Source organism: Dasypus novemcinctus, chromosome 31 (assembly GCF_030445035.2).
Source record: "Dasypus novemcinctus isolate mDasNov1 chromosome 31, mDasNov1.1.hap2, whole genome shotgun sequence".
Classification (NCBI taxonomy): Eukaryota; Metazoa; Chordata; class Mammalia; order Cingulata; family Dasypodidae; genus Dasypus; species Dasypus novemcinctus.
Window position 1 is genome coordinate 17,710,500 of NC_080703.1, and position 18,778 is coordinate 17,729,277.

Consider the following 18,778-nt stretch of genomic DNA (forward strand, 5'->3'; position numbering starts at 1 on the left):
CTGGAATTAATGTCACTTCTGAGCCAGTATCTAATAATTACTGAAATGTCTGATCATTTCCTTTTCCCCAATGCAGTTACTCTGGTAAAAGTAGGTCTCCTTGGGGAAAAGTGGGAGAAAGATTAACAGTATAAAGTTTGGGCAGTTTAATGGGATCCTTCCCCCAAGGAGACTTGGCCTTCTCCTCATTCAAGGGGCTCTGGGTCTGTAAACCATCTCAAGTCTGGGAATTGATTAAGGTGCTGTGATTCTCTGCATCTGTAATTTGAGTTAGGGTTTTATTCACTCAACCTAGAACACTTCTGTTTATAAAGATTGTGAAGAAAATTAGTAGACTGCTTATTTCACTGCTAGGTCCCCCATTATGTATTATCCAATACCATAATTCTATGCAACTCAGACTATTTTGAGTGCTTTTTTGAATCTGCCTTTCATGGTGGTAGCCATGCCCACCTTGACTTTGAGATTATCTGCTATTTGACTTTTACCAGACTGACATCCAATCATCCCCATAATGTTTAAGGATTCTAATTCCATCAGAGTCCCCCCTACAGTTATATCTGGACTACAGAGAACAACAACCACAGGGCTCTCCAGGGAAGATGGAGTAAGTCTTACAAAATTATTCCTTACAATCCTGATTAAAGGTGTGTCCTCTAGACATTTCTGGGGTGGGTGGGCAGCTCTAAAATGGTAAATCCATTCTAGCATTACAATCTCCCTAAGCCTTTGAATTCCTTCTTCTACTGTGTACAAGCATAAATCAGGTATCTCAACCTCAGACATGCTAGGCCATCTTTTGGCCCATGCTTCAATCAGCCACCCAAACAAACTGTTAAAGCCCTTTCTAACCCATCCAGCTATAGCATGGAATCCAGAATTTCTGCTTAGTGGGCCCATATCAATAAATTCAGCCTGATCCAACTTTATATTTCTTCCACCATTATCCCATACCCTTAGTATCCACTCCCACGCATATTCCCATGATTTCTGTCTATATAAGTTGAAAACTCATGCCATTCTTTCTGAGTATACATTACTTCCTCATGGGTCACACTTTGTATTTCACCTTTGGGGTCTTGTTGTGATTTTAAGTCTAGTAATAGGTCTCAAATACAAGAGAGGTGGTGGGGGTGGGTAAGGAGAAGGATTAGAAATGCCTTGCAAGCTACTGACCTCAGGGCATTCTCTTGCATTTTCTTCTGGTGAGACAGGATTAATCTCTTCAGGCAGGGGTTGGAAGGTAGTTTCCTCAGGGCAGACTGGAGGCTAGGCAGTGCATGCTGGAGTTTGGCTGGTACATGTCTCAGTGCTGGGAGGAGGTCCAGACTCCTTGGGGCAGGCCAGAGACTGGGCAGGGCAGGCTGCAGTTTGGCTGGTACCCACCTCAGGGCTGGAAGTTGTTTCAGACTCCCTGGAGCAGGCTGGATATTGGATGATACAAGGTTGGCAAGGTATGATCTGGACAGGGCAGGCCATGGCAGGCTTATGTGATAAAGTCGCAGCAGAATTCAGGGTTTCAATGTCCCCATCAATATCATCATCCCATATATCTCCATCCCAATTCTCTGAATTCCACTCTTTTCCAATCAAAGTCTTCAGTTTGAAGAAACACTGCAGGATTGGGATTTTAGTTTCCTTTGTAACTCCATTACTCATACAATGAGAGTCTGAGTTTGGTTCTCAGATATTTCAAGCCTGTGGCACAGGAGACAAGATTTTCTTTCAGAGCACACATAGAAACTTTTGCATCATCCATGTGGAGTTTAAGTTTCAAATCTGAAGCCTTTAACTCATCTCTTTCTTTTGTAACACTATCCAGACTATCTAGGAGGAGCCAGCCAACATCATTACACTGTTTGACTGCACAGATCTCTGTTAAGGTATTAAGAACACTCTCACCCAGATCCTTGCTTCTTATAAGTATGGAAGTAGGGGAATCCAGTGATGCTATCTGTGCATCTTGATTGCTAACTCACACCATAAACCATTAGCAGCCTCTTTGTTATTGGAAAGGGAATTGTCAGTTCCCTTGAGTTCAATTAAAGAGACTATTGCAAAACTCCCAAAACCACTTCAGACACCCCATGTAAAGACTCTGTTCCTCAAGAACCACTCCCAGGCATTCTTGGGACTTGGAGTTGTCCTGGGTGGTACCCCAGGGACAACTGCTGGATGTTGTATGTCCTCCCATGGTCCACTGGATGGAACATGGGAAAGTGTGGGCTATGGTGTGGAACACGGGACAAGGGGTGCAGCGATGCCCAGAGATGTACTCACCAGATGCAATGGATGTGACATGATGATGGGGAAGAGTGTTACTGAGGGGGGAGTGGTGGGGTGGGGGTGGTGGGGGCGAATGGGGACCTCATATATATATATTTTTAATGTAATATCTTTTAAAAAAATGAATAAATTGAGTAGAAATTGGAAAAAAAAAACCACTCCCTGTACAAAGCTGTATAAGTCAGTGTTCTCTAGGGAAATAGAATCAACAAGAAATTATGTCAATAGCATGTGATTCTATAAGAATCTCTCACACAGCCATGGGGATTCACAAGTCCAGGTTCCACAGGCAGGCTGCAACCAGGGGCTGCAATGAAAGTCCAGTGAAGGTTCTTGACAAATTCTGGGACATACTGGCTGTACAAAGATGGGCTGGGCAATTCTCTTTCAATGCCAGAATCACTTCCCCCATATATATATAAAAGAAGTTGTGAACTTACAAAACAATCATGCTGATATGCAGAATTCCCATACTACAAGCCTTCAACAACCACACCATTGTGGAACATTCATTTGTTACAGATTATGAGATTTATCATCAGACTATTACCACTAAATATGGTCCATAGCATACATTTAGTATATCTCTTCTGTACTCCCCTAGCCTTAACACGTACATTTTGATATTGATGTAAGAATGTTACAATCATGGTTGTTAATAACTTTTAATTGGGTTTTTGCTTTCTTAATGTTGGGTGGCATTTAACTGATTGGGTTAAGCATCACTCACTGCTGATGGCAATGCCCCTGACTGATGTAATTATAACCAGCTATCCATGATTTACCACTGCAGTAGAGTCAATGGTGACTAAAGTTCATAAATGCTCTTGTATTACAGTTAGCTCAGTGTTTGCTTGACCAAACAACTGGGCACAATTACATGGCTGAGTTGACACATTAGCCTAACTGTCACAGATCTGTAGTGAGTTCAGCTTGTGAAACAGTAAAGAAAAAGGCATATAGTATCAGTAATGGTCAGTAAAATTCATAAGGACTGTAAGGTCTCAGACCCATATCTTCCAGAATGGACCTGGTTTGGTGAGGAAGAACACTTGCAGAGAAGGTACATAATTAGTGCTTGTGAACTCTATGCCTATTTTCAATCCAGGCTGCTCAGACAGGATTGAAGACCTTAGCCAGGGAAAAAGCTGGGGGCTTCCAGACTTCATCCATTGAACCAAAAAGCCCTGGTGCAGTGGGTCACTATCCCTGTTGATGAACATCAACTGATCACCCAGGGTTGCTCAGTGGAAGGTGAAGCTAATCATTTGAGGAGCTGCCATGTAGCAGTTGGTCTGGGATGCCCAGGGTTCTGCACCAGCTTGGGGAGCCAAATAGACCACCAGTCACTCAGGGAAGTCACTTGACTGTCAGAGAGGCTCACCAAAGTAGGTGACAGATAATGTAAAAATGCTGTGGGAAGAGGGCTACAAGTCTGGACTTCATCTAGACCTTTGGGGGGGTTCATGTGAGGGAAATGACATAATTGTTAGGGTTTGAAATGTAGAGTCAGGAAATTGTGTCAGCATTGGGGCCATTCTGGTGGCTCATGAACATCCTTTGGGCATTGATTCTCTCCCCCAACAGCTTTGAGAAAGCAGCATTTTTAAGGACTGTCTCAACGGTGAAAGCAGGAAAGCAATTAGGAAACATTCTGAGATGATTGAAAACAAAACCACCACATACAAAAACTTACAGGATGTAGCAAACGCAGTACTGAGGGGGGAATTTATAGCCCTAAATGCTTAAACTACAAAAGAAAAAAGAGCAAAAGTCAAACACTGAACTGCACATCAGGAGGAACTAACAAAACAACAGCACAAACTAAATCCAACACAAGCAGAAAGAAATCACAAAGATTGGAGAGTTTAAAAACCAAAAATGAAGGGGGAAAAAACAATATCATCTAAATTAATGCAGAAAAGGCATGTGACAAAATCCAGCATCCTTTCTTCCTAAAATCACTTAGAAAAATAAGAATAAAAGGAAACTTCACCAACATTATAAAGGGCATACTTGAAAAACACCACTGCAAATACCATATCACTGGTGAAAGATTGAAAACTTTCCAAGATCTGGAATGAGACAAGGATGCCCAATGTCACCGATGTAATTCAACATTGTACTGGATGTTGTAGGCAGAGCCAAGTAAGCAAGAAAAAGAAATTAAAGACATCCAATTAGGAAAAGAAGTAAAACTTTCTCCTTGCAAATGACATGATCTTATATATAGAAAGTCCTGTACATTGTACAACAAAGTTATTCAAGCTAACAATTCCAGCAAAGTGCTGTTTGTTGAGATAAACATGAGCAAATCAGTAGTATTTATGTATAATTTCAGGAAGAAATGAAAAAAAGAAGTCCATTTCCAACTACCAGAATAAATTTAACTGAGAATGTAAAGGAATTATGCATGGGAAACTTCAAAATTATGAATACAAAAAGAATTTTTAAGAGAATGGAAGGATATTCCCTGCTCATGGATTGGAAGGTTAAATATACCAAGATATATGAATTACCGATGCTATGCAGTCCCAATGAAAATTGCAATAAACAACTTTGTAGAAATGGAAAAGACAAGTCAACACATTTATTTGGAAGGACATACAGTCCCAAAAAGCCAAAACCATTATGAAAAACAAACTCAGAGGACACACACTTCTTCACTTTAAAAGATATTACAAAGCTACAGTGGCCTAAACAACATGGTCCTGGGACAAGTAGATACACAGACCAATTGAACTGAATGGACCCTCAAAATTATTCAGAAATAGACTCTCATAACTATGGCCAATTGATTTTTTAAATTTATTTATTATTGACTTTGTAATAATATTACATTAAAAAATATATATATATGAGGTCCCATTCAACCCTACCACCCCCACCCTACCTCTCCCCCCCCCAGCAACACTCCTTCCCATCATCATGACACATCCATTGCATTTTGGCCAATTGATTTTTGACAAGGCTGCCAAGTCCACTCAAAATAGTCTATTCAATAAATGATGCTAAGAGAACTGGATATCCAAATGTAAAACAATGACAGAGGACCCTGATCTCATCTCATATACAAAAAAATTAACTGAAAATGTATAAAGATCTAAAAGAAATAGTAAGATAAGATTTCTAGAAGAAAACATAGGAAATGATCTTCAGCACCTCATGTTGGGCAATGGTTTCTTAGACTTTAAACCCAAAGCACAAGCAACAAAGGAAAAATTGATAAGACCTCATCTAAATTAAAAAGTTTTTCACCTAAAATAATTTTATCATGAAAATGAAAAGACAACTCATTCCATGGGAGAAAACAATTGGAAACTATATATCCAATTAGGGTTTAATACCTAGACTATACAAAGAAATCCTAAAACTCAACAATACAATGAAATAAAACCCAATTAAATATGGGGAAAAGACTTGTGCCTCCAAAGAGTATACACAAATGACCAGAAAGCACATGAAAAGATCCTTACCTTCATTAGCTATTATGGACATGCAACTCAAAACCAAACTGAAATACCATGTCACACTCACTATAATGGTGTTATTAAGAAACAGAAAATAAAAAATATTGGAAAGGATGTTGAGATATAGAAACACCCATTCAATGCTGATGGCCAAGTAAAATGGCCACACAGCAGCAGTTGGACCTTGCAATATGGAGAATACATTCCCTTTGAAAATTCTGTGATGACCGGTTGCCATGGTTATCTCATGATGCATGTAAGGCTCATGGTCCTAACTGTCACTCTATGCCCAGAGAGATTTGGAGTTGGTAGCAGGTGGAAAAGCTCCCAGGTTAGTTTCCACAGTACATAGAGATGGGAAATCTCAATTGCTGCTTAAGAGGTATGATCATATTGGCCTACATGATTAATTCAATCCCCAAAAAATTGGCAGGAAATTTTTCCACAAAATATGATTCACTTTTCTTCTAGTTTCTCCTCTCCAATTTGTCCTAAAGAGTTTTAGATGTGATTTATAGTTTTCTCTTAATCCTTATTTTATATTTTAGATCCATCTATCAAGCTGGTTGCCTCAAAATGAGTCTCCCTTTAGAAAACTTTAGCATTTCTTTTAAAGTTCTTTACCATTCACTCTCTTCCTCAAGATCATGTCTGTGTTAATGTTATTTTACTCAGCAGGGATGTAGTAAAATAATTATTGCAGAATATGGAGTGAATCTGGATTGGTAGGGACCAGAAAGGATGCATTTCATATGATGAGGTGTACTAAAGATGTTTTTAACACCCTTTTCAACCTCTATTCATCATTAAGTGTATATATAACTCAGTATACTTGGGGTATGTTAGTACCATTCATATAACTAGTTTTCCAAACCTAGCTATAAGAACTTGAGTTTCCAAATGTCAGTTTATAAACCAATATACATATTTCCTTTAATCCTTGGGGGTTATCCAAAATTTTCATTTTAGGAAGTTACCTACTGATTTTCTCACTGCCCTGTATGCTCTTCAATAGTAAGTATGGAGAAAATAGAATAATTTTTTTCCATTGTGTTTTACATCACAAAATAAGCTTCTTTAGATGTTGACCATAATAACACATATTAGACTTGTTAGTGGTTCCATGGTTTAGGAAGCTAGAGCATAAGTAAGACAAATTTTGAAGTTAAATGGAGTGATTCCCTTCACTATCCTTTCTCATTAATGGATTGTCTATCTTTACCTAAAAGGGTATATGATTTTGCCAGATTTCATGGTGGGATTTCTCTGGGATAATAGCAGAGGGTGCAGGTAACTGAGTGCAGCCTGGGGGAGGGAGAAGAAGGGACATCCCTTAGTACATGAGCAATTGGGGCCCAAAGAAAGGAGGCTAGAGGTGCTGAGGAAAGTCCTGGGTGGGGATAGCTATGGATGGGACTCTCTCCTCTGCCACTGCTTGTTCAGACTTGAGTGCAAGGAGAGCACATTCTTTGCAGAGCTCTCATGTGGCAGTTCTTTGTGAAAAGGTGGGTTCTGAGCCAGGATGGGAATCAAGCACACCCCTGATCACTAGGAGAGATTACATGCCCCCAGGAAGGCTCACATGAGGCAGCTGACAGTGGGAGTATTTGGGGCACGATGTTCACAAGTTTTGTTCCCTGGTCCTTCAGAGGAACTCTATGAGGGGAAACCTGAGTTACGGTTTGGGTCAGAGAACTCACTTATGCAGAAGGCAGGGTGAGGGTTTGAACCACTCTCTCTCCTGTAATAAAGTAGTTGGCAGGCCTTTCTCCACAGCTCCTGGGAGGTAACTTGTAACCCCAGAATCTGCTGAGTGGGGGCACTGACTACATTTCCTGACTAGAATCATTCACTCAGCAGTGTTGTTGACCACACAGGATTGATGTGGGATCTCAGAACAGAGCACGTGTTCTCCATGAGCTGTAAAGGATCACCCACTGAGGGCTGAAAGTCAGTGTCCATCCCCCTTGTCCTGGAACCATCAGGCACCCACTCTGGAGGGAAGTACTAGCAAGTTTCTTGAAATTCCTCCCCACATTTAATAAGTGAACTCTTCTGGGGCTTTTATGATATATTGGGCATTTTTCTTAAGGATTTCCTTACATTTGCTTATTTTTAGTCTCATAATACAAACTAATAAGCAGGTCTGGCTAAAATCTTCAAAAGACAGCATGGAAAACTGGACACATAAAGAGTTTACATAATGTTCCCTGTTTTGGGTGGCCTCTGAATGAGATTTGAACACAGTTGACCAGACCTTGGCACCCGTGCTTTTGGTCACTGTGCTCTGCTGCCTTCCTATGCTGTGTCATCTATATAAAGTACCCTACATCTGTCTTTTGGGTGTCTAAAGTGAACCCCAAACTACAACTTTTTTTGAAACCCACCTTTTACTCAAGTGGGACACCTGTGTAGACTGTAAATAAGGGATCATAGTGTGAACTGTAAATAAGTTAATAATGATTTCCTACATTCATCTGTTGGTAAGATGTCACCTGAGAGTTCTGTTGTGAATGCCTTTCCCAGTTCTTGTCTCAAGCATGAAAAAAGAAAATTTGCTACCCAGTCCAAAAAATCTACTATCTGACAATCCCATTCAGTTGGGAACCTCAAAATCAGCATCTGGCCAAAGAAAAGGGAGTGTCCTCAAACATTCCTTAGAAAGTATTCCACAGACAGTACAGTAGAAATGCAATTATTTTATTGCATCAGTAATGTTGACTGTAGATACTAAGTATTCCATATTGAGAAAAACCTTTAAAAAGGTTAAGCCATGATAGTTTTCTTAATTCACATGTGAAATTTTGCTTTTAGTAATGAGTCAGTAGTGCCACAACCACATAATTAAAAATGTAGTTACAACTAAAGTTGGTTCACATTTACTGGCAGATTGTATTTTAAGTTAATGTTTGGTCAGTCTATTTCTGAACATTAGTAGGAAGAGTTATCTTCTGAAAAAGTGCTGTGAGATTATTAAAAATCTGATATATTTTTAAGAGAAGTTTTAGATTCACATAAAAAACTGTGGAGAATACAAACAATTCCCACATATTCCCCTGCCACCCTCCCAGTCTAGAGCCAGCAGTTTCCCCTGTTAATAACTCTCATCACTGTGGTATGAACAATTGAAGGGACAGTATTGATACAGTGTTTTGGAGGCTCGCTCTTCCTAATCCTCAGCTTTGTGCATTTTGACAAAGGCATATTGTCATGTACCTACCATGACAGAACATCAGTGGTTGAATTGTGTCCCTCCAAATTACATTGAGAAAACCTTGGTACCTGTGAGTGTGACCACTTTTGGAAATAAGATGTTTGCAAATGTGATTAAGATGAGGTCTACTCATAATGGACAAAGGGTATGGGGAAAGGCAGGAAGAGATGAGAGGTGGAGGCGTCTTCGGGACATGGAGCTGCCCTGGATGGTGCTTCAGAGGTAATCACCGGACATTGTAAATCCTCACAGGGCCCACTTGATGGAATAGAGGAGAGTATGGGCCATGATGTGAACCAATGTATATGAGGTGCAGAGGTGCCCAAAGATGTACTTACCAAATCCAATGGATGTGTCATGATGATGGGAACGAGTGTTGTTGGGGGAGGGGAGAGGGAGGGTGGGGGGGTGGGGTTGAATGGGACCTCACATATATATTTTTAATGTAATATTATTACAAAGTCAATAAAAAATAAAAAAATTTAAAAAAACAAAAACAAAAACAAAAAAACAAAAAAAGATGTGAAAGAACACACACACACACACAAAAAAAGAAACTTCCAATCTATTTTATAAAAATGGTTATACCATTTTACATTCCCTTCAACAGTGTATGACAGTTGAAGTTGTTCCATATCCTCTTTAACATTTAGTCGGATCAGTCTTTTTAATTCTAGACACTGTAAGATGTCTGTAGTGGTATCTCACTGTGGTTCTAATTTACAACTCCCTAATGACTAATAGTATTGAATACCTTTTCATTTGTATAGTATATATAAAGACTATTCTTTCTCCACAAGGTGAAATATGTTCACATTTTTACCCATTATTAAATTGAATTGTTTTTCTATTATTGAGTTTTGTGAGTTTTTTATATATTCTAGACACAAGTCCTATTATAAGATATGTGATTTACAAATATTTTCTCCCTGTTAGTAGCTTGTCTTCTTATTCTCTTACTAGGGTCTTTTGCACAGCAAAGTTCTTGATTTGGATGAAGTCCAATTTATCTTTTTTTTTTTTTAGTGGATTGTGCTTTTAGTGCTGCAGCTAAGAAATCTTTCCTTAGATAAAAGTCATAATTTTTTTCCTATATTTTCTAAAAGTTTTAGGTTTCATTTTTAGGTCAAAAATCCATTTTTATTTAGTTTTTGTATATGGTATATGTGATGGTTAGGATAATGTGTCAACTCAGCCAGGTAACTGTGCCCAGTTGTTTGGTCAGGCAAGCACTGGGTTAACTATAATACAAGGATATCTATGGGGTTTAGTCATCAGTGAGATCGTTGCATAGATAGCTGATCACATCTATGATCAACCTGGGAGATTGCTGTCAGTAATGAGTGACATTTTATCCAATCAGTTGAATGCCTTAAAAGGGGAAGTGATTTCAGCATTCAGAGAGAATTTCCCAGCTCGTCTTTGCAGAGCCAACATCTCCCAGAAACTCATCAAGGACCTTCACTGGACTTTCATAGGAGCCCCTGGTTTGCAGCCTGCCTGCAGAACCGGACTTGTGCTTCCCCACGGTCATGTGAGAGACTCATAAAATCTCATACTATTGACAGATATCTCCTTTTGATTCTGTTTCCCTAGAGAACCCGGACTAATACAGTATGAGTTATGGATCAAAGTTCTTTTTTTTTTCACAAAAAGTTGATTGTTTCAGCATCATTTGTCAAAAAGACTATCCTTTCTCCACAGATTTGCCTGTGCACCTTTACAGAAAACCAATTGGTCACATATGTGTGGGTCTATTTATAGATTATATCTTCTTTTTCATTGATCTATTGTCTGTCTTGATGGTAATATATTGTATCAATTACTGTAGTTTTATAAAGAGCTTTGAAGTCAGGTAATGTAAGTCCTCCAGTTTTGTCCTTCCTTTACAAAGTTATCTTGGCTATGCTAGGTCTTCTGCATTTCAAATGAATTTTAGGAATATGCATGTCAATTTCTACAAAGAAGCCCACTGAGATTTTGACTGGGATTGCACTGAAGTTATGGATCAATCTGGGGAAGAATTGACATATTAATAATATTGAGTCTTCTGATAAATGAACACGATATATCTCTCCAATTATCTAGGATTTAATTTCTCAAAGCAGTATTTTTGTAGTTTTCAGTGTATAGGTCTTTTGTCAGATTTATTCTTAACTACTTCATATTTTTGGTTTCATTGTAAGTGGTGTGAATTTCTGATGATTCATTACTAGAATACAGAATATAGAAATGCAATTGCTTTTTGTATATTAATCATATATTCTGTCACCTTGCTGAACCACTTAATTTTTTTTGTAGAAGTTTTTTTTGGTAGATTTAACAGGACATTTTATATAAACAATTGTGTTGTTGGCAAATAAACACCATTTCTTACTTTAAAAAAAAAAAAAAAGATGAGGTCTACTGAATCAGGGTGAACTGCAATATAATACAACGTGTGAACTTACAAGAAGGGAAGAGACAGAGAGGAGAAGGCTGTGTGAAGATGGACCGACACTGGAGAAGCAGGCCAGGTGAAGATGAGGAAGAGATTAGAGTCATGCTGCCAGGAGCCAGGACACCTGGAGCCACCAGAAGCTGGAAGAGTCAAGGAATGGTTCCTAGCAAGGATCTTCAGAGAGAGGCACAGAGTATGGTGCTGTGGACACATTAATGCTGGACTTTTTGTCCTTAGAATTGTGAAGGTTTAAGTTTGTGTTCTCAAACCACCCAGTCTGTGGCAATGTATTATAGAAGTGCTAAGAAACTAAACACATATAGTGCTGGGAAGTAAGGTGCTGCTGTAAACAGATACATGTGGAAGGCTCACAGAGGCTTCTAGGCAAAATATAACTTCTGAGCAGTCATGGGTGAAATTAGCCCAGATATTTCCAGCCTACCTATAGCCATGACTCTGCATTGAAGCTTCAGACTCCAGAAAGCACAAATGGACCTCATCAATGTGTCTGTCTGGATTGCTAAAGATGTGATACAAAAACCTACTGAAATTGTTGTATTCCACAATTTGGGACAGTAGGGTTTTCATACAAAATAGCAGCAAAAATAATGCATTAATAAGAAATTTAAAATGTATGCAGGACTGTATATTGAAATCTGATTGACCTACCCTCCATTTTCTTTAGCCCTCTAGGTTCTGTGTCTCAAGTAACAACAGTTAAGTTTTTGCACATCCTTTTGGATTGAGTAATTGAGTATTCATATAAAATTGACACTGTACCACAGTTTTCTAAGGGCTTTACCTATATGTACTCATGGTCTTTTTTCCCTTTACTTTTAAGGAAATTTTAGATTACATGAAAGTTAAAGCAAAATTAGGTGGGATTCCCATATACCCCACCTCCACCCCCTCACACTTTATCCATTAAAAACATCTTTCATTAATGTGGGATATTTTTTATAAATCTTGAAGCACTGCTACTAACCGTGGTCCATAGTTTCCAAGGTAAGGCCCACTGATGGGTTGCCAATTTCCTGGGGATATCTGCCCTGGCTAGAATGTCCAGATGTCTTTAGAGCCCTCAGGAACACTCCTGCCTGAGGCATTATTTACTGTGGCAGCCACAGAGATCCTCCTGTGACCTGCCTAAACTTTCCTCTGGAATGACTTCCTGACTCATATTGAAGTATCCTAGCCATAAACACTCATTTGTATTTAATATTCCCTCTCTTGGTCAAGGTCTTTGTACAAATGTATCTCTAGTTGGCAATTGGTAACAATCCCTCAGTGCCAAGGGGGCCCATCCTTGGGAGTAATGTCCCATGCTGGGGAGAAAGCAGACTTCTATGCTGAGTTTGGCTTAGAGAGAGGCCACATTTGAGCAACATACACATTTTCAGAAGGTAACTCTTAGGCAGTATATATCACTAGGCTAAGTTTCAATTTTACAAGAATGAAGTTCATAACTACCAGCATTAATATCAAGGGCCTGGCATATTGGTCTGTCCTCTTTTAGCTAGGTTCTGATGATGTATTGATATTCTTGCCACTGTATTAGAAAATGTAGCAGGGCTCCAAGAATGGGAATTGAAAGTTTTGTTGGTTACTGAGATAACACCCCATGACCATATGGACACATTCATAATCCCTAGAGGCATGCCTGAGGTGCACCCTTCCCCATGCATCTGTCCCTCACTGTCACCCTGCACCAGTAGACCTCCCCTGCCATAGCTGTAACTTTTGTGTAGTTCAAAACCTCCCCATAAAGAAAGTCAAAAGTTTTTTGCATTGTGACTTTCATCACCTTAATATCTGTTATTTTTTATGTATACTTACAATTTCATCTGTATCTTCCCCCAACATCTTATTTTTTTTCACTTTATCTTCAAAGAAGCTTTAGGTTACAGAAATGTCACATCAAAAATATAGGGAATGAGCAGATGTGGCTTAAATGTTTGAATGCCTGCTCTCCACATGGGAGGTCCCAGTATGATTCCCAGTGCCTCCTAAAAACAAAGACAAACAAAAAATGAAAAAAGCAAACACACACACACAAAAACAACTCAAAGGAACTGATGTGGCTCAGTGGTTGACTACTGGCTTCCCACTTACAAAGTCTGGGTTTCACTCCCTGGTCCTGGTACCTAAAAAAAGAGAGAAGAAAACAGAAGAATATATAGGTGATTCCCATATACTGCACCCCTTCCCATCTCATATTTATTCCTATTAGCAATATCATACATGAGTAGGGTTCATCTGTTACAATTGAAAAAAAAAGGAAGCATTGCTACAAACTATGGTCAATGGTTTATGTTATGGTTTACACTTTGCATCATACTTTTATACGTTTTCACACAAGTACAATCATCTGTATCCATCATTGCAAAATCACACAGAACAGTTCCAATGCCCTCAAAATGCCCTATGATCCATCTATTCTTCCCTCCTTCTTCCCTCAGAATCTATGTTAGCCACTAAGTTTCAATTTTCCAAGAATAAGGTTCATAGTCTTATGCATTAATAATGAGGCTTTGACATACTGGTCTGCTTTTATTTGGCACTGCCCATGTACTCTAGAGATTCTTGCCCCTCTCTTTGAGTATATAGCAGGATTCCCAGGATGGAATTTGAATATTTTCTCATTGTTTGTGGGTCTCCATCCACTGATATAACACCTTATGACAAGATGAACACATTCATATTCCTTTGAAGCATCCCCCAGGGGCATCCTTTTCTATATGCCCCCCTAGCACCGGTACACTGCACCCGTGACCTACCTGCTGTATTTGCCAAAAAAAACATTCCCATCCTTGTAGTCCCAACACAAACCAACAAATCCCAAGTACACTTGTTCCTTCCTCCAAGACTTCCACAATTCCATACAGTCCAAATTAAATACCTCCACCATGCTCACCCTTCCATTCCAGTTCCATCAACCCACTCATATCCCTGCATCACCATCACCCCATCCACTGCCAAACCACCCCTTTCTGCCTTATCATAGGCTTTGCCCATATTGAGCTTGGTTCACCACACTCAACTCCCTTTCTGTCTCCTTTAATCTATCTTCCAGACTCTCTGTGAGTCTCCTAAATAAACAGGTCATATCAGTGAGGTCAAGAAGTATTTGCCTTTAGTGACTGGCTTACTTCACTCAACATAAGGTCAAGATTCATCTATGTTGTCACATATATCAACATGCCATTCCTTCCTACAGCTGAGTAATATTCCATTGTATGTATAAACCGCATTTGCTTATCCATTCATTTGTTGCTGGTCACAATTCTTTTGCATATATACCCAATGGTGGGATTGCACAATCATATGGCAATTCTATAATAACCCTTTTGAGCACTGCCAAATCATCCTCCAAAATGGCTGCACCATTCCACACTCCCAGCAGCAGTTGAAGAGGGTTAGTCTTTAAGGAAATGGAGATTCCATTTTTAATAAGTAGGGTGGCTAATATTTTAGAAAGAAACAAAACTAGAAAATAACAAATAGAGATGTGGATATGAGTAAACTGGAGTCCCCATATATTGGTGATAGGAATCTAAAATAAAGCAGCCAATTCGGGAAATAGTTTGACATTCCCTCAAAAAGCTAAATCTAGAACTACTATATGACAGCTACCTATTAGGTTTATATATTAAAGAATTAAAAACAGAGGCTGAAAGAGGTACTCGAAACCAGTATTTATTGCAGCATTATTTGCAATACCCAAAAGCTGGAAACCACCTAAGTGTGCTCATAGAGAGGAATGAGTTTTTTTTAAAAGTGGCATATCCATACAATGGGATATAATTGAGCCATAAAAAGTATTGAAGTTCTGATACATACTACTATATGCATGACCCTTAAAAATGTACTGAATAAGGCAGACACAAAAGTAAAACAGTTGGTGATTGCAATTATTTGAAAGCTAAGAAAAAGTAAATGCACAGAAATAGATAGATTAGAGTTTATACCAGGGACTAGCAGAAAGTAGAATGGGCTTAATAGCTAATAATTACAGAGTTTCTGTTTCAGGTAATGAGAAAGTTTTGGAATTGAATGTTTGGTGACAGTTACAAAACACTGTAAATGTAATTGATTCAAGTAAATTATACATGCTGTAAAAATGGGTAAACTGGCAAATTTTCTATTACATAGCTATCTCATTGAAATTTTTTAAAAAATCCTCTAGAATGGATGGGATATTAAAAGTCAACAAGGCTGTGAGGCTGAAGCAGTATTTCTTGAAATCAGTGTGATACTGACGATTTCCTTGGACTTCAGAATAGGTTGGATATATATCATCATACTGTATAGTTTAGTACCACTTATACATGAACTATTTCACATTGACTTAGATCGTCTTCAGCTACAAAGCCAAGGATTCTATTCTGATTACACTCCACTCTTTCCTTTGTCTCTCTTTCCTACATGAAGGGTTTCTGGGTAGCTCCACCATCCTTGTTTGCACATTGTAGCCTCTTGTCTGGGCAAAGCAAAGTGCCCTGAGTAATGCAGGAGCTGCACCCCAGTGTACTGATCATTACTCTGTGTCCCCCTAGCTCCCATGGAAGACCTAGTAGAGGAGCCTTCTAGTGACAGGGTGGTTGAGGAGGTCCCATCTAATGTTGAGGTGAAGTCATCTGTTTTTGTCTAAGATAGAAATGTTCCTTTCTCAGATTTGTCCTTTTTTAAATTTGATTACAGCACTTATTATATGATGGTATGAATTATAAATATTTTTAAAGATTAGACTACAGCATAATTATATATTTTCTTCTCCTCCCCCAGCCCCACCCCACCCCCACCTCCATCCTACTGTTCTTACTGTCTGTGCCCATTCACTGTATGACCTTCTGCATTTTTGTCTTGTCTTCTCATCTTTCTCCTCTAGGATTCACTAGGACTCAGCCCTGGAGACCTCTGATGTGGAGAGAGGTACCCTTTCACATGTGCCACATCAGTTCCTGGTCTCTGCTGCCCTTCACTTTGACTTTCCCCTTTGTTTCTCTTTTGTTGCATCATCATCTTACTGTGTGACTCACCTAAGCAGGCACTGGCTCACCACAGAGGCACTCAGTTCACCATGTGAGCACTAGCTGACTGCATAGGTACTCACACAGGCACTTGGCTTAACACATGGGTACTTGGCTTACTGTGTGGGCACTGGATCCCTTTACGGGCACTGGCTCAGCACATGGGCATTCACATGGACAATCAGCTCAGCACATGGGCACACAGCTCACCATGAGGGCACTTGGCTTACTATGTAGGCACTGGCTCACCATACAGGCTCACTTTCTCTTTTTTACCAGGAGGCTCCAGTGATCAAACCCAGGTTCTCCTATATGGTAGGTGGAAGCCTTATCACTTGAACCACATCTGCTTCCCTGAACTACAGATATTAACTGTCTGATCCAGTGGGAGTGGATTCCAGGGGCCTGTGGGAAGAAGTGGGGGCAGGGAATGAGAAGAATGGAGACAAGACAGGATTCTGATCAAGCCTCGTTTATTGGGGGTAGAACATGGGAATATATACTGAGGGAAGGGAACGTGTCCATGGGTGATAGGTTGGTCTTGTGGGTGGCAGGCGTCCAAGGAGGGAATTGGCTGAAAATTTGTGCCAGGTCTGCAGAATTTCGCACCTTGCACATGCGTGCTGCTGTGGTTACCAGAGTTGTGGCGGGAAGGGGAGAACAAAGAAACAAGGAGGAAGAAGAAGAAGGAAATGGCAGGGCAGGGCTGAGGTAGTTGTGAAATCCACCCATGTTGTTGGAGGCTGTAAATAGATTTCACAGTGGGTGGCTCCCCACAGGTCCCCCTTCTCTGTTTAATATGTTAGGAACTGAAGTGAAGAACAGCTGGTGATGGCTTATGTTAGGGCAGGGCTTATGCTCAGTGGTGACGTGCAGCTGCAAGGTGCTCCCGTACTGAGGGGGCTGTGCCTGTCTTAGGTTGGGGCTGCACCTGTTAAGTGATCAGTCTTACCTGTCATTGGGAATCATGGCAGCATCTGTCTTAGGCTGACTGATGGGTCAGCCCAGTTGCCCGTCGTTAGCTAACCAGACCAGCGCCTCAGCGATAAATGACTTGTAAATATAACAAGCTATAACAGGGACCTCTACACCATGCATGACATGCATGATGTACTGAGATTAGTGGGTGAGGCCACACCCACCCTGGTCTTGTTTGGCTAGGGCACCTGCTGCTCATTTGAACCACTAAACTCCTCACTGAAGCTGTTTTCCTTACTGAAGCTGTTCAGCGATATTAATTAAACAAAGAAGGGTTAGCTGCAATAGGGGCAGTTGTGACCATGGGCAGGGAGGACAGGCAAGGAAACGCCATTAGGGTACAGGTTGGTGATGAGGCAACATAAGAGATTTGCATTTTCAAAGGTTGGTTGTTTGTTCTTCGGTCTGGATAGGCTGGTATTGATGAACAGCATCAAGATACATCACATGGGCAGAAATTTGCTTCATCCTTTCTTGGAGAAATTTAAGGAGGCAAAGTGCAAATGCACAGATTAAAAGGAGAGTGATTAGGGGGCTGAGGAGGGGACCTAGCCACATTACGAAGGGGGAGGTGAGCCAGGCAGATAAGGAGAGGTTGATTGGGAGGGCAGTATTCCTTCCCCCAATTCTCACAATTTCTTAGCATTTTCCTCAACAATACCAGATTCATTTATATAGTAGCAGCATTCCTCCTGGAGGAAAAGGCAGGTTCCCCCCTTTTTCAGCTGTAAGTTAAGGGCCCTGCAGTTTTGAAGGATTACTTGGGCGAGGGATGTTATTTGCCACTGCAGAGAGTCAAGAGACTGTGCACTGGATTCTAGGCTAATTTGTCATTCTTGTTTAAAGTATTGCAAGCTGATGAGGCCATGACCAAGAGCACCACCTGCTGTGGCAGCTGCAGTGACTGAACCTGTGAGGCTAATTTTTTACCAATATAGGGAGGAAGGCGGCTCTCTTTGACACAGATGCAGATAGTAAAATTTTTAGTTTGCCTTCTCCATAGTATGTTAGGTGCGGGGTACTGGCTATTAGGATGCAAGGCCTCATTTTTATAGAATAGAGCATTTTTGGGTTATAGTTAATTTTCTGACAATCATGAGTAGGATTCTTGGTTATGATTAAATTGTAAGAGGGAAACAAAGTCACAATAAACTGAATATTATTATTTTTGAAGATAATTATGGTCTGATTTTTAACCTACATACAGGAAGGATGGTTACTAATGCATAAGGGTTGATAATCAAATGGTAATATGAGATTATCAATTCTTTGTCTTTCTTTATAGGGTTTAATTGGCAATCGATTATCAATTGGTTTAGGGAATATATGGGTTTTATTCAGATATATATGAAAGAATGGA

General features: G+C 39.9%; 1 long non-coding RNA gene across 1 annotated transcript in view; it reads right to left on the minus strand.

Annotated features, from left to right (window-relative positions):
- LOC131277065 (uncharacterized) overlaps positions 1-18,778 on the minus strand; it is a 156,713-nt gene that overhangs the window by 58,658 nt on the left and 79,277 nt on the right. Inside the window, exons 5-7 of the long non-coding RNA XR_009184252.2 lie at positions 13,523-13,554; positions 13,247-13,416; positions 1,177-1,698 (exon numbers count right to left, since the gene is read on the minus strand). This is a non-coding gene — a long non-coding RNA (uncharacterized lncRNA). The remainder of the gene's footprint in view (positions 1-1,176; positions 1,699-13,246; positions 13,417-13,522; positions 13,555-18,778) is intronic.